Source organism: Lemur catta, chromosome 9 (assembly GCF_020740605.2).
Source record: "Lemur catta isolate mLemCat1 chromosome 9, mLemCat1.pri, whole genome shotgun sequence".
Lineage (NCBI taxonomy): Eukaryota > Metazoa > Chordata > Mammalia > Primates > Lemuridae > Lemur > Lemur catta.
In genome coordinates, this window is record NC_059136.1 from 10450711 (window position 1) to 10467818 (window position 17108).

The 17108-nt window shown below is 47.8% G+C and overlaps 1 long non-coding RNA gene across 2 annotated transcripts; it reads left to right on the forward strand.

The window, feature by feature from the left end:
* The first annotated feature begins 6658 nt into the window (after positions 1–6658).
* LOC123644979 lies at positions 6659–10855 on the forward strand. 2 transcript variants are annotated; one of them, XR_006737341.1, is made up of 3 exons: positions 6659–6774; positions 6907–7001; positions 10662–10855. It is a non-coding gene; the product is annotated as an uncharacterized LOC123644979 (long non-coding RNA). The 2 variants fall into 2 exon arrangements; XR_006737342.1 differs by lacking the exon at positions 10662–10855 and adding an exon at positions 8227–8324.
* Positions 10856–17108: the final 6253 nt, after the last annotated feature.

Here is a 17108-nt window from a genome sequence, read left to right on the forward strand (position 1 = left end):
GGGGGGCGGTCAGCTCACAGCCCATCAAACGTCCACCTAACTTCTGTGGTGTGTCATCCACATCTGGGTTTCAAATAGTCTATATTTGCCTTATAAACCTATTATTATCCTTCAAGCAATTTAAACAACTGGCTTGGCTATTATGCCTTTGATTTGCTGCCTGGGCCTAATGCTGCTTCTCTGGAAGCCAGAATTTATCCTTCCTCCCCACCCTCACCCATATCCATGCATCCCGTAACTCATTCTGATTTTGATTGCTCTGTCATTCTCTGACTTTGGATAATAGGCCATTATTCTAGGAATTACTATTATATTTTATTAATAAGGTCTGGGAGAATTTATAGCAGCAAAATGGAAAGATTTGGAAGCAGAGCTTTCACATCTCTTGTCAAATGTGACTGCGTCGGCCGGCCCACGTGAGGGATGAAGGCGGCACGTGTCCCACCAGCAGCCAGGTGACCACCAGCCTGATCCTGGCTCTGAGGACACTTGGCTGAGCCTTGCTCAGGGCTGTCATGAAGGAAGATGTATGTGACACAAAGGAAGGGAGTGTGACATGGAGGACGTAACACAGATGAGGAGGCCACTCACAGCTGCAGATGGTTGTGGTCACAACTCCATCAAGGGGCAGATAAAGAAGAAGGCTATGCCCTTCTCACGATATTTTCTATGATTTTTTTTCCCCTGATGGTCAAAGAAATACATGCTTATTATAACAGACACATTTGGGAAGTACTAAAAAGGAAGGGTTAAAGAAATGTACCACTTAGAGGCAACCACACAGCTTATGTTTTGGTGTATTTCCTTTGCATTTTATATTCTTGTGCAGTTTTTTTGAGGAGTCATACTGTCAAGCTCATTCCATGTATACAATTCTGTATACTTGTTTGCTTAATACTGCATTGCACATACCCAGATCTTTAAAGAAAACTTCCTAAATATCATCTTAAGCAGCCTCATTAACTACTAGTAAATCATTGCTTACTTACCCGTCTGCAGATTCACTGTCTTTCAGGAGGAACCTGTTCCCCACAGTGGACTCCCTAAAGCACTGTGTTTGGGGAAATTCCATCAGCCACCTGAGTCACAGCCCAGCTCTCCCCTTTGCTAGGTGTGTGGCTGTGTCCTCCACGTAGCAGTGGGTAAAATGGGAGCAGTAATAATGAGTGGTGCAGAGTTCGCTGAAATAAGATCAGTGCTGTAAAGCATCCGGCAGCCAGCAAGTGCTCTTTAATCACTTTAAATCAGTTGCAGCAGAGCTCCAAGTTTCTTTGCACGTGGTGTTCCCTCTATCTGGAATGCTTTTCCCCTGGAAATCTGTATCGGAATCTGCTTTGTTACCTTATTAGAGAGGCTTCCCAGAACACCCAGTGAAAACAGGTAATAACCCTCATTCTTCTAGCTCCACTTTATTCCTCATCATTACCCTTATCGCCACCTGGAACATTGTTCCTAGATGTGTCTAGTTACAGCCCATCTTCCCAGTGTAGAATGGAAGCTTCCCGATAGCAGGGATTTCAATACTTTGTGCCCTGCCACATCCCCACAGCCAGAATACCTCCTGGCACGTAGTAGGTGTTTAATAAGCAGACGTTTAATGAATGAATAAATTGTTTGGGCTCTAGGGGTGAAAAATGCAGAGTCTGGACCTCATACGAGTCTAATCTCTGGGAAGTGACTCTGGAATCTGTTTTTAAGAATTTAAAGAGGTTTTTATACCTTCCGAAATTTGTGACCCACTTTCATACACTGAAGTTCTTCCCCGGATTTCTTTTATTAAAACGACGCTCACACAATCTGACTTCATTTTCCTGTTTTTGTTTCAAAATCTACTTGACTGTAAGTAGGTAACAGCACTTCAAACAACAATAACTGCTACCAACCACAAGAGGTTGAACACCTTGGCCTATTAATATTTCCTACTCAGCTAATTCGCTGAAAGATCGGAATGACAAGAAGTCATGGTTTTTAGTGGTGAAGGGGACTCCTGTAGGTTTGTTCAGAGCAGTTATTCCACATGGCCACGCTGCTTTGAATACACAAATGAGAGAAAAATGAGGCAATTCTTGGTGTGTTTTATGCAAAGTTCTCTGTTCTCTTTATTCTGGTTCTCTGACCTGCCCCTCTCTTCTTTCTCACTGTTGATAACTGTAGCCTTTTGGTCTCTTTATTTTCTGAAACTGGCGGAGCCAGATGCTAAGCACCCAGCCCCCAGGGTTCATGGGCCCAGGCTCAATTTGGGTGGCTCCTGTAAGGGAAGCTTGGAGCCCAGTAGATGAGGGGACTGTCACGGAGCTGGAGAGACTCGGGTTCTCCCTCCACCGCTCTTACCAGCCTCGCTGCCTTTGCCTGCATTTGGAAAGTGAGTGCATGAGAGAATGTTCTTCATACGGTTGTCCTGAGACTTGAGTAATTAAAGCAACTAAAAAGCTTAACTCAGTGTCTGCTCATCAGAATCGTGCAGTGAAAGAGAGTGAGTCTTCTTCTCAAAAACTGGTAATGCCAATTCCTCTCCCTTCATGTTCTGGAACCATCCATCGTGGAGGTCGTGCTGTTTCCGTGACTCCTTAGTCCTTCAGCAAACATGCATCGGGGCCCCTCTGGGATGAGCGTTGTGCAAGGTGCAAGGGGTACAAAGATGGTACCTTGGTCCTGGTCCTGGGACATCCTAGCAGTTTTAATACAATGTATTGTAAAGTTATGTTTTTGTGTTTACTGGTTTTGCATTCAGAGTTAAATCTTATCATTTTGACTCTATGGGGAAGCATATTTCAAGGTAATCAGTCTTATTCCCTGACGTATTATAGGAAACTTGGTAAGTGCAGATTTGAGTTAAATTGAATTTAATCTTCGTTAAATACATATTGTAGTTGAAACAAGGTTAACAGGTGTTATCTCATAAAGAGATCCTTGGTGAGAATCAGTTAAGAATGACTGTAATTAGTAACTGTTTATCATCGTCAGTTTAAATCCATGGGTATTCCTAAAGTACTTAGAGGCGCTTAAAAACTGTTTGTCCTCTTAAGTGGCTTTAAAAACATTTTCTCTAGAATCTTGTTGACACAGTTAATTAACAGAACAATAGACACAAAGGCTTTCTTCCCAAGTTTTGCTGGGGTGAACCTCAGTCACGGCATAATTATTTCCAAAATTCTGATACACAGAATGCAGATGAACAAGCATTGTGCATCGTCTTAGCTTTGGCTTGTGATTCCTACCTGGAATCTGTCAGCTTAGTGAGGAATACAACTCCCTAGCAACACTTCTTTGCTGTGTCCTTCTGCCCCTAACTTTTTCACTTGGGTCCTGGCTGGTGTCTCACTGCCCACCCTCTCTAGGGAGCAGCCCCGTTTTACTACAGATTTCTCCCCGGGCCTACGCTCCAGGCATCTGGTGGCTGATGCCTGGTGTGGGTGAGGGCAGTACGGTTTTGTTGCAAATCTGACCCTCTGAGGGGGTCCACCTGGGTGGGGGCTGCTGGCAGCCCCCCTTGTGTGGCTGCTGGAGTGTCCTTGGGTTTGCCAGGCCCACTGATGGAGCTCTGTCTGCAGGTTTCTAATCGCCAGCCCTTTCCCATCATTAGAGGGGACAATAAGTCAGGCTGGCTGATGGCCAAGGAGATGTTGGCATCTCTTTGCTGCAGACGAGTGGGCCATTCTCTCTTCAAGCTGTCAATCTCATCCTGCCCTTGGAGCACAGAACCGACTTTCGAAACTAGAACTAAACACCCGGATGGGGAGGCCGGGCTCATAAGGGGCAATTTTGCCCATCTGGGGCCTTAGCACTTTAGGTGTGCACAAAGGAAGAGCTTGCTTTCTAAGCATCAAACTCCGAATGGGTCTTAAAAATTAAAGAGGAATTTCTCTGGCTGTAATTAGTCTCTGCTGTCCCCTGATTCGGTGGTTGTAAGGCCCTGAAGAATTTCAGGCTCATGTGTCAGACAGGTCCTGGGCTTGAGCCAAGTTAGGGCACACTGGGCAGTTCCTTGGGGCCACAGTCCTCCAGGGCAGGGGACGCTGCACTTGGTCTTGCAGCTCCAGGCCTGTTGTGTCGAGCCTGAGGCCAGCGCCTGTGCAGTGGTCTCCCCAGTACCCCAGCCCCTCCTACTGCCACAGTCAGCCTGTCTGCAGGTCTAGTTCTCTGCTCTCTCCCCTCCCTTCTTCATTGCTTGGTAAGAACCTGATGAGTAGCCTGGATCTAATTTGTCCCTTATTTGGGGGCTGACTCCTATCTCCCTCCCCCCATTTAATGGCTTGGTCCTGACTCACTGGCCCAAAGATGGAGCCAGACGCACCCTAGGCCAGGGGTGCTTACTGCACTTAACACAAGGTCCTGCACGTGGAGGAGACAGTTTTCTAAGCTTCTGTCCCTTGCCTGTGTGCAGTGTTTTGGTGGCCTGAGTGGTTTCCCGTGCATCACTCCAATCTCTCTCTTACTGCCCTGGGGCAGGTTTTACTGCCCTCACCGCTGTTTCCAGAGGGGCAGCCAAGACTCAGGGAGGTAACGGCTCTTGTCCACGACCACCCAGAGGACCGGAATGTGTGTCAGCGTCAAGGCCCTCCTTTGCTGCCATTTGCTGAGTGTCCAGTGTGTGCCAGGCACATTCTGAGTGCCAGAGGCCACTGAGCTGAATCTGGTGTGTGGGTGGGATGGGTGTGCTGCCCTCTCTCTACCCGCACCTGCAGGTTCTTCTCCTACTCAGGGTAGGACAGAGCAGACCCAGCTGAGCTGCCACACTTGGCACAGCCCCAACACTGCCAGTGGTGGGTTCTGGTGGCTTCCATCTGTGGTTGTGCAGGTCTTGATAGCTCCTGTCCCCAGAGGCTCCTACCCTGGACAGTGGGGGCTCAGAGCTGCCTATCCCCATTCCAGGGAGATGCCTCTCCATTCTGAAGGGTGCTACCTGGAGGTGTTTGCCCCACTCTTTCTGCTGCGTGTTAACTGAAATGCAGGGTGCAGGTGCATCTGGAATCCAGGCTGCCTTGGACACAAACCCTTGAGCTCAAGGTCCACACACCTTCCTCGGCCGACTTGGGCACTGGCTCCCTGGATTAATCGTGGCCTTGGACCTGTCCTTCTTTGGTCTAATTCATTCCTCTTTGCTCTGAAGTCACAACTCCCATCCAAGGAAGGCTGGGCAGAGTCTAATCGTGAGTAGATTCTGTTGATGGTTATTTCAGTTGTCTGAACTGGTTGTCACGAAGGGCCAGGAGAGACGCCACCACCCAGCCTCCCAGTGCCGGGCCAAATCAGTCAGACACGTGCTCCTGGGTGGCACCTCAGCCAGTCTGTCTCTAGGGGACCAAAGGACTGAGGATTTTGCAGCCACCTGGGGCTTACAGCAATGATGGTGTCAGGTCCTTGAGGGTATCTCCGAATATCTCCTTCATTCTTGACTTACAAAATGTCTCCTGGCAAATGCTTTTTCTCTGTTTTTTTGTCAGACAGTCTGAGCAATCCACTCCCTCCCCCTCCTGTCTCCTGTCTCAGCACTACTCTGGGAGGAGGTCTGTGAGGGACCGGGGTTGGGGGTGGGGGGCTGTCTCTCAGTATCTCTTTTCTAGGTTTCACAATGGAGACTTTATTGCAGGCAATTTATTTCCAGCACTGATAAAAATACCACAAGTTGAGATGATTATAATATCTGACTTTGTAAGAACATCTCAGCCAGGCCCAGGCAAAGTGGTTAGAAGTTTTAGGATAGAAGCATGAGAATTAAGAACTGATGTATTCCATCCATTAAGGTTTTTCACAACAGAGGCACAAAAAGTGGAGGTGTATGACCTGAGACCGCACAGCCCGGTGACAGAGCCTGTTCTGGGCCCTGCAGCCCATTCCGCCTCCCACACCCCAAGCACCCGCTAACTCGGACCCACACGGTCTGTGTGGCTCTGATAAGGTGTTCTAGGCTTCTGTGAGGTGTTGCTTCTGAGTCGGGACAGCTGGTTTTCCAGGACCCCGCCTGTTGTAAAGGAGAAGTTCGGGTCCCAGGGAATCGCAGGAGGTTTGTCTTGTTTTCGAAAGGCTGACCAACAGGAAAAACCACAGAAAACACTTGCCGGCTTTTCTGTTTGCCTTACACCAGACGTGGGTGCAGGTGCATTGTGCCGTTGTGCTCTGTCAGATGGGGACCAGTTAGCTGACGGAGGAACCACCTTCCCCCCTTGGCTCTCCTGCACCAGGCTGAGCCTTGTAATCCTGCCCTGCCCAGTAATTTGGAAGAACAGCAGTAATGATGACAACCAAAGCCAAAAGCCAGAGGGATCCTCGGGGAGAGTCCTCGGAAGCAAACTATAATTATCTAAATTAGACTCTGAGGGGACTGAAGTTCTATAACCTGTTGTTCTCTGCCATAGAAAGGAGTGTTGCTGATGTCTCTTTTTGCGGAAAGGTGTGCCTGGCACTGAAGTGCCCCATGGCGAATTTCCCTGTGAAGGAAATGGCATTCTTTGCCAAAACCTACTCAGGGAATTCGCTGCATCTCAGGATGGTGACAGTGGAGAGGGCTTCTTCTAGAAACTTCTGAGATTTTCCACGTTTGTGAAGAAAATGTTTAGGCTTTTTCCTTAATTACATTCCCATTAAGAAGCAAGTAGTTCTTGCATGGTCTTAAGCCTCAATTTAATCACTCTTTCACCTATCCCACCAGTATTTTTTTTTTCCCCTTTCAATTAGTGACAAATTTCTACAAAGTGATTTTCTTCCCAAGAGCTCCTGTTGCCTCAGGACCAGAGGAGACCCAGGAGGCTGAGGGCAGCTGGACGCTCTCACTGGGTAAGTGACTCCCTCCTGCGCCCGAGCCTCCCATGGGGCTCCTTCCACACCTTGGTGGAATTGCAAATACCAACCTAAAATAGGGGTTGGATTTGGGGCTTTGTGGTCAGACAGACTTGTGTTTAAATCTAGGCTTCGCCACTGGGTGATCACATAGCCACGTGTGAGAGACCTAACCAATTACGTCCCCGGAGGACGGAGGATTTGCCTGAATGGTGTGCTTACAGGTTTGGCTAAACTTCAGCCTGGCTTCCCCCTGCACTAGCTGTGACACTAAGGGTGACACTAGGCCTGTGCTTAGCTTTTGCTCAAAAACATGCAATGCTGCCAAACTGTAAAATGTATTTGTCTCAACCTGCCAAACAATTTTTAGTAATTTTCCACTCACCCCCGTTCTGTAATTTTCCATTTCCCCATGGCCCCTCTTGTCTCTTTTTCCTTCATTTTCCCTCTTTCACTCCCCCTAACTAGTTTTGTTCTCTCTGTACTCTCTCTTGCAAAACCCCGTCACCTTTGTCCCAGCCGGAGCTGAGCTCAGGTGATACCAGAGTCTCTCTCTCCTATGCCAGGAGTCGAATCAAAATCTGTCCTGCTCCTTCTAACACTTGTCCAGCACCATTTTGTTTTGATGAAGGCTCAGCTTCTTGACCTGTAAAACAGACCTATGAGCGTCCCTTCTTCTAACTACATTCTACTCGCTGAATATGACTGCAGTAACAGTGACATGCCGCGGGCCATTAGCATTTGCCTCCCAAAGTGGAAACCATGTTGGCTATGTGTCCAAATATCAATGCTGAACTGAGTGGGAAAAACACCCCAAATACTCAAAAGCAAAGGCTACAGTTGAAAGTGTCTTCACATTTGCCAACTAAAGAAGTGGGGTGAGAGGATCTTGAAAGCGTGAGCAGCACCCGCAAGGCAGAGTTGTGGACGGAAGTGGGGGCTTGTGTAGCAGAGCAGAGGCAGGAAAGGCAGGGATCGGGTTGTGAAGGGCCCTGTGTACCTGAGGAGCTTTGGCCGCATCCTTAGGCCAGCAGGAGAGTTTAAGCCACGAGGTGAGTTTTGGGTACGAGGGTGGGCACTCGCAGTGGCGCAGCGGGTACACTGGGGTGCGGGAATAGTGGTGGTGCTGACGGGAAGATCCAACACATAAGGTGGAAGAGAGAGGAACTTTCTTATTTCAAAATTAAGGATTTCTGGTCCAGTCACTGTGGATGGAGTTTATACTAGATGATAGAATGGAAGAAAATCTACCTGGGCTATTCAAGGAAATCCTCAAATCCACAGGAAAAAAGATAGCAACTCCCAACAAAATGGGAAAAAGATAGGATCAGGCGATTTTTAGAAGGCTCTCCCCACCCCAAATAATAAACTCATGAAGAGGTGCTTAATCTCATTAGTAACCAGAGAATTAAATGACACTTTACATCTATTGGACTATGTTTTTATTAGAAAGCTGGATAATGCCCAGTGTGGTGGGGCTGGGAGACAGGATCCTCTGTGCGCTGCTGCAAGGAGACCGGACTGGAGAGGGAGCCAGCTGAGGGCCGCAGACCTGCGGAGCCGGCAGAAACCCAGATACCCAAACAACAACGTTCACTGCAGTAGAACGTGTAGAGGTAGGAAGTTGTCCACCAACCAGGAGATGAGGCTGGCAAAACTTCCCGGATGCACATGAAGTATAATGCCTTAATTAGAGGAAACAGATCAGATTGCCAACAGCAACGTGGCTGGATCTTAGGAACACAGTGATAGGACTCCAGGAGCAAAAAGAATCATTAATGCCATTTATGTAAATTAGAAGTGCACCCACATAAACACATACAGCTTTTAAGGCATGTGTGAAAACAGCACTACATTATCCAGAGTGAAATGGTAGGGAGGAGGGGAAAGAGTGGGATGCTGGAGGTACAAGGGAAAAAATAAATAGTAAGAGTGGAAACTTGCATGGTTACACCTCAAGGACTGAGGAACGTGATGATTTCAACCCTCGGCATCTGAAGTGAAAATAAACAAGCAAAAAAAAAAAAAAAGTCATCATTTTTGAGGCAAAGGATTATCTTTGTGTATGCACTTTATTGGGGTCTGGCAGGATGTCACAAATGCTTAAATAATTAAGGATTTTATTAATAATCCCCCATAATGTTTACAGTATTTTCAAAGCTCCTTCCCATAGGTGGACCCATTTGAATGTTTGGACAACTACATAAACAAGTTAGTGCGATATTTTTAGAAAATGAGGAAACTGAGCCCAGATGGGTAAAGAGACTTGCCTAGGGTCATTGTGACCCAGACCTGGGACTCCAGACCCTTGTCCAGGGTATCAGGTCCCCAGGGAGTGTCATCACATCAAATGGGACATCATTGCTCCTTTCAGGAAACTGAAATGAAAAATGTCATTTGCCTTGGATTTTTTCACATGTACTTTTCTGCTTTCACTGCTTTTGTTTGGCTCAGATTTTGTTTTTGTCATTGTTGTTGGGGGAGAAATTTTACTATTTGCCACAGATCATAAGTCAATGGTTGTTAACAACATGGTATAATGGGTTTACCAGAACTCCTAGGAACTACTTTTAATTTTAAAGTCTTTATATATATATTTTTTGTTTCAAAAATAACTTATGCTCCAGTGAAACTCTTTTATTCTACCATCCAGAGATAACCACTGGAAAGAGTTTGTCCTATATTCTGCTAGATATTTTCCCCCCAAGAAACTGAAATTTGACTTTTCTTCTGCAGTGAGAAAAAGAAGTAAAATCTGAAACTGGGCTAGAGTCTTGGTGATCACGATTCTGAGAAGATGGGTCTGGTTTGGCCAAGTTGGAGGATATGTTTCCTGAGAAAAGAAACTCAGAAATAGTTGACTTTGCCTTCACAAAGCAACTGTACATTTTTAGATGCAGCTGGGCTCTACAGGCAGGAAGCTGGATTCCCTGGAGGGGAAGGGCGCTCAATATTTTAGACACATGTGAAGTCAGAACAGTGAGGCGGGCGGTACGCTGGCTTGAAGAGAATTCCAGTTACAAATTTAGCTCAGCTTCTAAGAAACATTCCCATCGAAGAGAGATTCCTGGTTGCTGTGGAACTGGGTTCCCTGTGGGATTTCCCTTGTGGAGTTAACTAGGCGGAGTTGTTTCTAGGTAGTGAGACAACAGATTTGCTTAAGATCGCCTCTATTTTGAAATTTGATGATGGGTGACTTATGTGGTATTGGGGACATCTGTTGGTTTTGGACTTTGCCTGCTGGGCATCCACAGTCTATTTTTTCTGGTATCTATACTCAATTTTTCTTGTGGTTTAACACTTATACTGGGTTGAAGAGTGTCCCTCTAAAATTCATGTCTATCCAGAAGCTCAGAATGTGACTTTATTTGGAAATAGAGTCTTTGTAGATATAATTAGTTAGGATGAGATCATACTGGATTAGGGTAGGTCCCAAATTGAAGACTGGTGTCATTATAAGACGACCATGTGAAGACACAGAGACACACAGAGAAATGGAGGCAGAGGTTGGAATGATACAGCTACAGGTGAGAGAACACCAGGAACCGTCAGCTGCCACCAGAAGCTAGGAGAGAGGTCTGGAATGGAGTCTCCCTCAGAACCTCCACAAGGAAGTGATTCTTCTCACACCTTCATTGTGGACTTCTGGTCTCCAGAGCTGTGACATACATTTCTGTTGTTTAAGCCACCTGGTTTGTGGTAGTTTGTTATGACAGCTCTAGCAGACTAATGTACCTCCCTTTGATCCTGCCTCCACGGTTGACATGTCACACAGGGCTGAGCAGGTCACCCAGGACAGGCACATCACTCTACCTGGGCCAATAAGAATTAGTCCTGGGACTTCTTTTGGATGGTTTGGGAAACAGGATCTCTTTTTATGCCAGGTCTGCTCACCTGGAGGTGCTGGAGGTCATCTTTGTCACCGCACACAGAGAGCCAGCCCAAGAATGATGCTGATGCTGAGGAAGGCAGAACAAAGAGATGGAGAGTGTCATTTCCTGACAACATCACTTAGGTACCTAGATCCAGCTATGCCTGAATCCCAGTGGACTTTTCAGTTAAGAGGGCCAACCTTTTAAGTTTGAGTTGGGGTTTCTGTCACATGTAACCAAAAGCAAACAAATATGAGTTAGAGACAAACATTCATGCTCATGGTCATTGAATGATTCTCCTCAGAAGCTCCTTTTGGATTGTAGTTGCATTTTCTCTGGAAAGATTAAAAAAATGGAAAACTAACAGAAAAAAAAGGAAACCAACACAGGAAAATGGAAACAAACATTTGAGTGCCTTGTATATGCTAAGTCCTGTGCTAAGCAGTTGACTTGAAAGACCTTCCTTCCCTCCTTCCTACAAAACCTTTATGCATCATATTGTCCATAAGTTACTGAGCAATGGCTTGAGACTCCAAGGGCCATGTCTGATTCGCAGTCCCATGCTGCCACATCACCTTTTGGAAATAATTATGTTGCTGGGTCCCAAACTCCCCTTGAACATACTGTTGGGGGTCATTCTCTTGCTTTATGAGGGCAGCGCCTGGGGTTGAGCCCCAGTTCTTCTCTTAACTCACTCAGGGGCTTTGTTGCCTCCCACTCCATGGAGTGGGTGCAGTTTATGACTCCGCCTTGCAGATGAGGAAACAGAGGGTCAGAGAGTTAAATACCTTTCTCAATTTCATGCAGTCAGGAACGGCTGGGGAAGAATTCAAATCTGAGCCCTCCCTATTCAAAGTGTAGTCTATGGGCCAGCAGCTCTGGCATCACCTGGAAGCTGTTAGAAATACAGAATCTCAGCACCCTTCCCCCACCCCGCCAACTCTGCCTTAGAATGAGAACCCCAGTGATTCATGCGCACAGAGAAGTTTGATAACTGCTGTGGCAGCTGTTAGGATCCAGAGCACCAAACTCCCTGCAGGGCAGGACTACACCATGCTGTGTGCCCTGCTGGGCCAGGCTCCCTCGTACCAGCTGGCTGGAATTACCAAAAGGAAAGAAGTCCTGGGCGGAGAAGTGGTGAGTCCTTGCGCCCTCTCCTTGGGGCTGAGAGAGTGGAGGCTTTGTCCCCTGCGTGGCTGCACTGAAGTCCCACAGAGCCCCGCTTTCTCTGACAGCTGCAGGGTCCCTCCCAGCCCACCTGGGGCTGTGTCCTTGCCACCTGGGCCCAGCTGGAGGGCCAGCTGCTTTCCCCACCAGGGATCATGTCCGGATACTTCCCACAGCAGCCCTGTGGGGTCCTTGCTAAGCTGCTCTGGGAACACAGGGCTTGCAGAAAGTCCTTGGTACTTTTTGGAGAGAGGGATCCAAGTGAGAACCACATCTGTCCCAAGAAATGTGGGAACAGCCTTTTGCCAGGAGAGATGGAGGGAATATTCGCTCCCTGGCTGGGTTTGATAGTCGGTGGCTGGATTGCTTCTCATGGCCATTGGGTCGGTAGCTACTGACAGGGCTGTGTCCTTCGTATTGCTATGTGCCCACGGCCACCTGCAGAGGTGTAGGTGCTGTTGCTGCCTGCCCCGGAACAGGCTGGGCACTCAGGCGGGAACACTGAAGAGACCGGAAGTAGGGGCACCACTGGCCTCACACCCAGGTCCTCTGGCCCCAGATTCCTTCTTGTGTTCAGAGACACTCTTGGACGTCACAGAGCTATCTGGCAGCTAAACAAAAGGGGGCAGTTCTCCGGGTATTGACATTTTTGTGAATGATGGGGAGGGTCAAATAATTTTATTAAAGAAGCCATTCAGGACCCATTTCTAACAAGCTGCGGGGGAGGCTGTTGCTGCTGGTCCAGGGACTGCACTTTGCAGAGTGGGGGCCAGGTGGAGCACACGTCGCACCGCGGGGCCCTGGAAAGGCCCCTGACTCTCTGTGTCTGTTTCCTCTCCTTCGAAGGCTGTGATGATAAATGCATCCCTAGGAGGGATGGCGTCACAGCCTGCAGACGTCATCCCCAGCGGTGCTCTGCTGCCCGGGGCTGCCTATTGGGATCACCTGGGATCACCTACAGCACCCACCAGGGCCTGGGCCTCCCTCCCAGACACTCTGCTTTAACTGTGCCAGGTGTGGCCTGGGCGTGGGGAGGCTCGTGGCTTCTCGGGGGCTTCTGTGTGCAGTTAAGAGCCACTTTCTGAAGGCAGCTCTGGCTGAGGAAATGGCCAAAATCCCCATGGCTTTTGGAGTGTCTGAGAAGCTTTAGATCTGTGCTCCTCCAAGCAAGGTCCACGGACTGGCGCTTCCTGAGACCTATTAGTTGGCAAAGGTTAGACCGGAGGTGGAGCATTCGGAAACTGCCACAGCATCTCGCTGCTGCCAGACCTCTGAGCGTGTGATCAGGGGCTCGTCTCATTGAACAGGGGCAGACCAGGTTCTGTGCCGCCAGACCCCCGTGGGGGGGTGCAGTCGTGCGCAGAAGGAACCCACTTCCCACCGTGCCAAGGACTGTGTCAGACGTGGGGACCAGATGTCAGGCCCGTGTTTTCCCTGGTTCTTGGTTCCCAGTACCGAGAAATGGTTACTGGTACCGAGTGGACGGGCCAAATGAGCAGACCAGGCAGATGCAGACAAAATGCCAAAGTTTATTAAAGCATAGTACATTCTGGAGAAGGAATGGGTCAACCCCTGTGAGGCGAGGAGACCCTGAGTTTAACAAGATTTCTCCCCTTTATGCTGATTCTCTAATTTTATGTTAAGTGGGGGGTGGAATAGTCATGGTTTGTCTTGGAAAGGGGTGCAGGGTTCCCAGAACTGGGAACAAAAACTTCTCCATCCTTGCTTCTCTCACGGCCATGTAGGAGAAGCACAGAGGTGTCGACATGGTTTATTTTCTTCAGAAGCTCATGATCTGGGTCCCAGCTTCGCGGAATGTTTGTTCACTTGCTGAGAGGGACATTCCTGTTCTGCCAGTGCTGCCTGCGAAGCGTTTCTGAGGAAGAGCCGCCAGGTCTCTTCACCTGCCTTGGCAACCTGGGGACCTGTCCTCACCCTGTGCTCGTTGGGATCGACGCTCCGAGTTCCTCACCACGTCTCCTTTGTAGAAAACCTGTTGGTGCTCGGGCCGCTCACCCCAGAGTGAAAGCCACTGTGGGGTGAAACCGATTCTAATGCGGGAAAACAACAGCTTAAATTTTCATGGAAAATTTGGAGCAAGTGCAAAAATGTTGGGTGTTCCCTTCAACTCTCAAAAATATGTTTCTTCTTCTCTTTTCTCTCTTGCTGTTTTTACTTTCCTCAGTTTCCTCTATGGGAGTGGTGCCATATTGCCTGTCGAGCCTTGACCAGACTCCCCGCTCAGGCCCAGGGAGCGCATCTTCCCCTGGGGCTTTTGCACCTCCTGAGAGCAGAGGTTGAGAGGAGCGGGCAGATATCCGGGGCGCTCTCAGGAGAAGAGAATATATGTTTTTATAGAAACTATGTATCATTATTTCTTAGAAGTTTTCATTCATCAATTGTTATTTAATTCTTTGACTGTTTATTACACAATTGTGTACTGGGTAAATCTAGGGTTGTTGGATAAAAGGTAGGTGATACACACCCTCCTCCTGTAGAAAACTCAACTTGTGTAAAGCAGGGGATATCAAACTCCAGCTGCATCAGAATCCCCTGAAGGGCTTGTTAACACAGATTTTGAAAGGCTCCTGGAGTTTCCAATCTGGTAGGTCTGGGGTGGGGTTCCCAGCTGCTGCTGCTGCTGGTCCAAAACCCACTTTGAGAACCACTGGTGTAAACTGTTACCAGACAATAATAAGTGCATTAATCTGGCTTAAGGAATAGGTGCAGCTCAGGCGGGAGAGACCAGCCCTGTCTGAGGGGTCAATTAGAAGCAGCTCGGGCTGGGCGCGGTGGCTCACGCCTGTAATCCTAGCCCTCTGGGAGGCCGAGGGGGGTGGATCGCTCGAGGTCAGGTGTTCGAGACCAGCCTGAGCGAGACCCCGTCTCTACTAAAAATAGAAATAAAAACTATCTGGACAACTAAAAATATATATAGAAAAAATTAGCTGGGCATGGTGGCGCATGCCTGTAGTCCCAGCTACTCGGGAGGCTGAGGCAGGAGGATCGCTTAAGCCCAGGAGTTTGAGGTTGCTGTGAGCTAGGCTGACGCCACGGCACTCACTCTAGCCCGGGCAACAAAGTGACACTCTGTCTCAAAAAAAAAAAAAAAAAAAAAAAAAGAAGCAGCTCCACACAGGAAGGGATGCTTCACTGGAGGCTTCTAAAGTGACTAGAAGTTCACCAGGAGGAGGGGAAGGAGGGGTTCCTGGGAGACAGAACAGCTGTGCGAAGGCCCAGAGGCAGGAAACCACATGGCTGTTGTATGGATTTAGGTTTAGCTGTCTAACAGAGAAAGCCAAATAAATGGCTTAAATTAAATGAAGGTTTGCTTCTCTTTCATAAAGAAGTCCAAAAGGAAGAAATTCAGGGCTGCTACAGTGGCAACTTCTCTCTGTGTCTCTCTGGTTTACCATTCTTGGCATGTAACGTCTATCTTCAATGTCACAAGATGGCTGCTGGAGCGCCAGCCAGGATGTTTGTACAGTCATCCACACCTTTCTCTGAGGTTTCACTTTGTGGTTTCAGTTACTTGCAGTCAACCATGGTCTGAAAACATTCAATGGAAAATTCCATAATTAAACAATTCAAGAGTTTTAAATAGTGTGCCCATCTGAGTAGCATGATAAAATCTTATGCTATCCTGCTCATCCTGCCTTGTATTGAATCTCTTTGTCCAGAACATCGACACTGTGTACACTCCCTGTTTGTTAGTCACTTAGTAGCTGTTTTGTTTATCAGATCGACTGTTGTAGTATCACAGTGCATGTGTCCAAGTAATCCTTAAAAGTGCAAGAACAGTGATGTTGTTATAATTGTTCCATTTCATTATTGGTTATTGTTAATATCTTACTGTGCCTAATTTATAAATTAAACTTTATCATAGGGATGCAGGTAAAGGAAAAAAAGGTTCGGTACTATCCATGGTTTCAGGCATCCACTGGGGGTCTTGGGATGTACCCCCCTTGCATAAGGGGGGACTACTGTATTTCAGGCAGAGCGAAGAAGCAGCACAAGGGGCAAAAGGCGCTTCCTTCTGGCTGAATCAGCCCCCTTGAGAGAAACTTCTCACAAGCCTCACCCAGTGACTTCTCTCTAGATTCAAGAGAGGCAGCAAAATAGTCTTTTAGCTGAGCAAATTGCAGCCCTGAATAAACCCCAAGGTCTGTTATTAAGGAAGAAGTGAGGATGGATATTGGGTAGGCTGCCATGGTATGTTTGGAGGAACGTCAAGTTCTTGGTCTTGCCAGAGCCCGAGGTGCCAGAGGGCATCAGCAGCGGCTCGGGGGAGGGGAGGCACAGCCAGTCCCTTGTGACAGGGGTGGAAAGGAAAGGCCATGGAAGCAGCAGGGCTTGGACCCTGCTCCTGGCGCTGGAGTGTCATGGTGTCCTCCCTTCTCTTGTCACTCCTTTCCTCCTTCCTTCCATCTCTTTTCTCTCCCTCCTTCTCCACTTTAACATCCGTCCTCCTTCCCATTCTTCCTCTCCCCTTGCTGCAGCCGCAGGAGTTGGGTAAGTCCGAAGGCAGGAAGGTGAAGCATTCCAGTTAGAAAAGAGTCAAAGGCTGGGGAGGAGCCTGGTCTGGCTTGGACACGTGGATATTTTGGGGGAGTGGCAGGGGAGGGCATTTCCATTGGTAGAGGAAGCCTGGGAGATACCCACTTAGAAGAGGTAGGGAAGAAAGAGGTGTCATTGGTTCTGGGCAGTAGAGTAACATGATTAATGCTCCTGATTTAATAAAAGTGAGTCTGTTGGAATGATGCCTTCTCTAAATTGCATTTTAATTTTGTGCTCTTGGCTCAGGGAGAAGAAACCTCCATATAAAATCTGCTATTGCACCTTTAACAAGTGATGCTGCCAAGGACTTTGTTCCTAGTGTCTCTCATTGTCCTCTACATGAAATCTCATAGGAATTGTTTCTTCACATGGAACTTGGAAAAAGCAGATTTCCTTCGGGAGTTTGTAGTTTTCTTCTCCATTAATGAAATTCATACCACCCGTATGACTTCTTTTCTGTCATGGCTTCTAGGAAACATTGAGGCAAATGAGTGAACTACTCGTGTTTCTCTTTTCTTTGGTTCTTGTTTTCTATTTCTACTAGTAGTTTAATTGCTCCAGTGGATGTGCTTCTGTATATGAACTATGATGCGAAACTCAATTATATTAAATGAACTGGAAGAGATGAACGTGTGTCATAGCTGATGGGTGCAGGGGGCTGGTGGTGGGGTGGGGGACTCAGCAGTTGTCATGGCACATGTAGGAGGGGGCATGACCACGGTGGGGAGGAAGTTT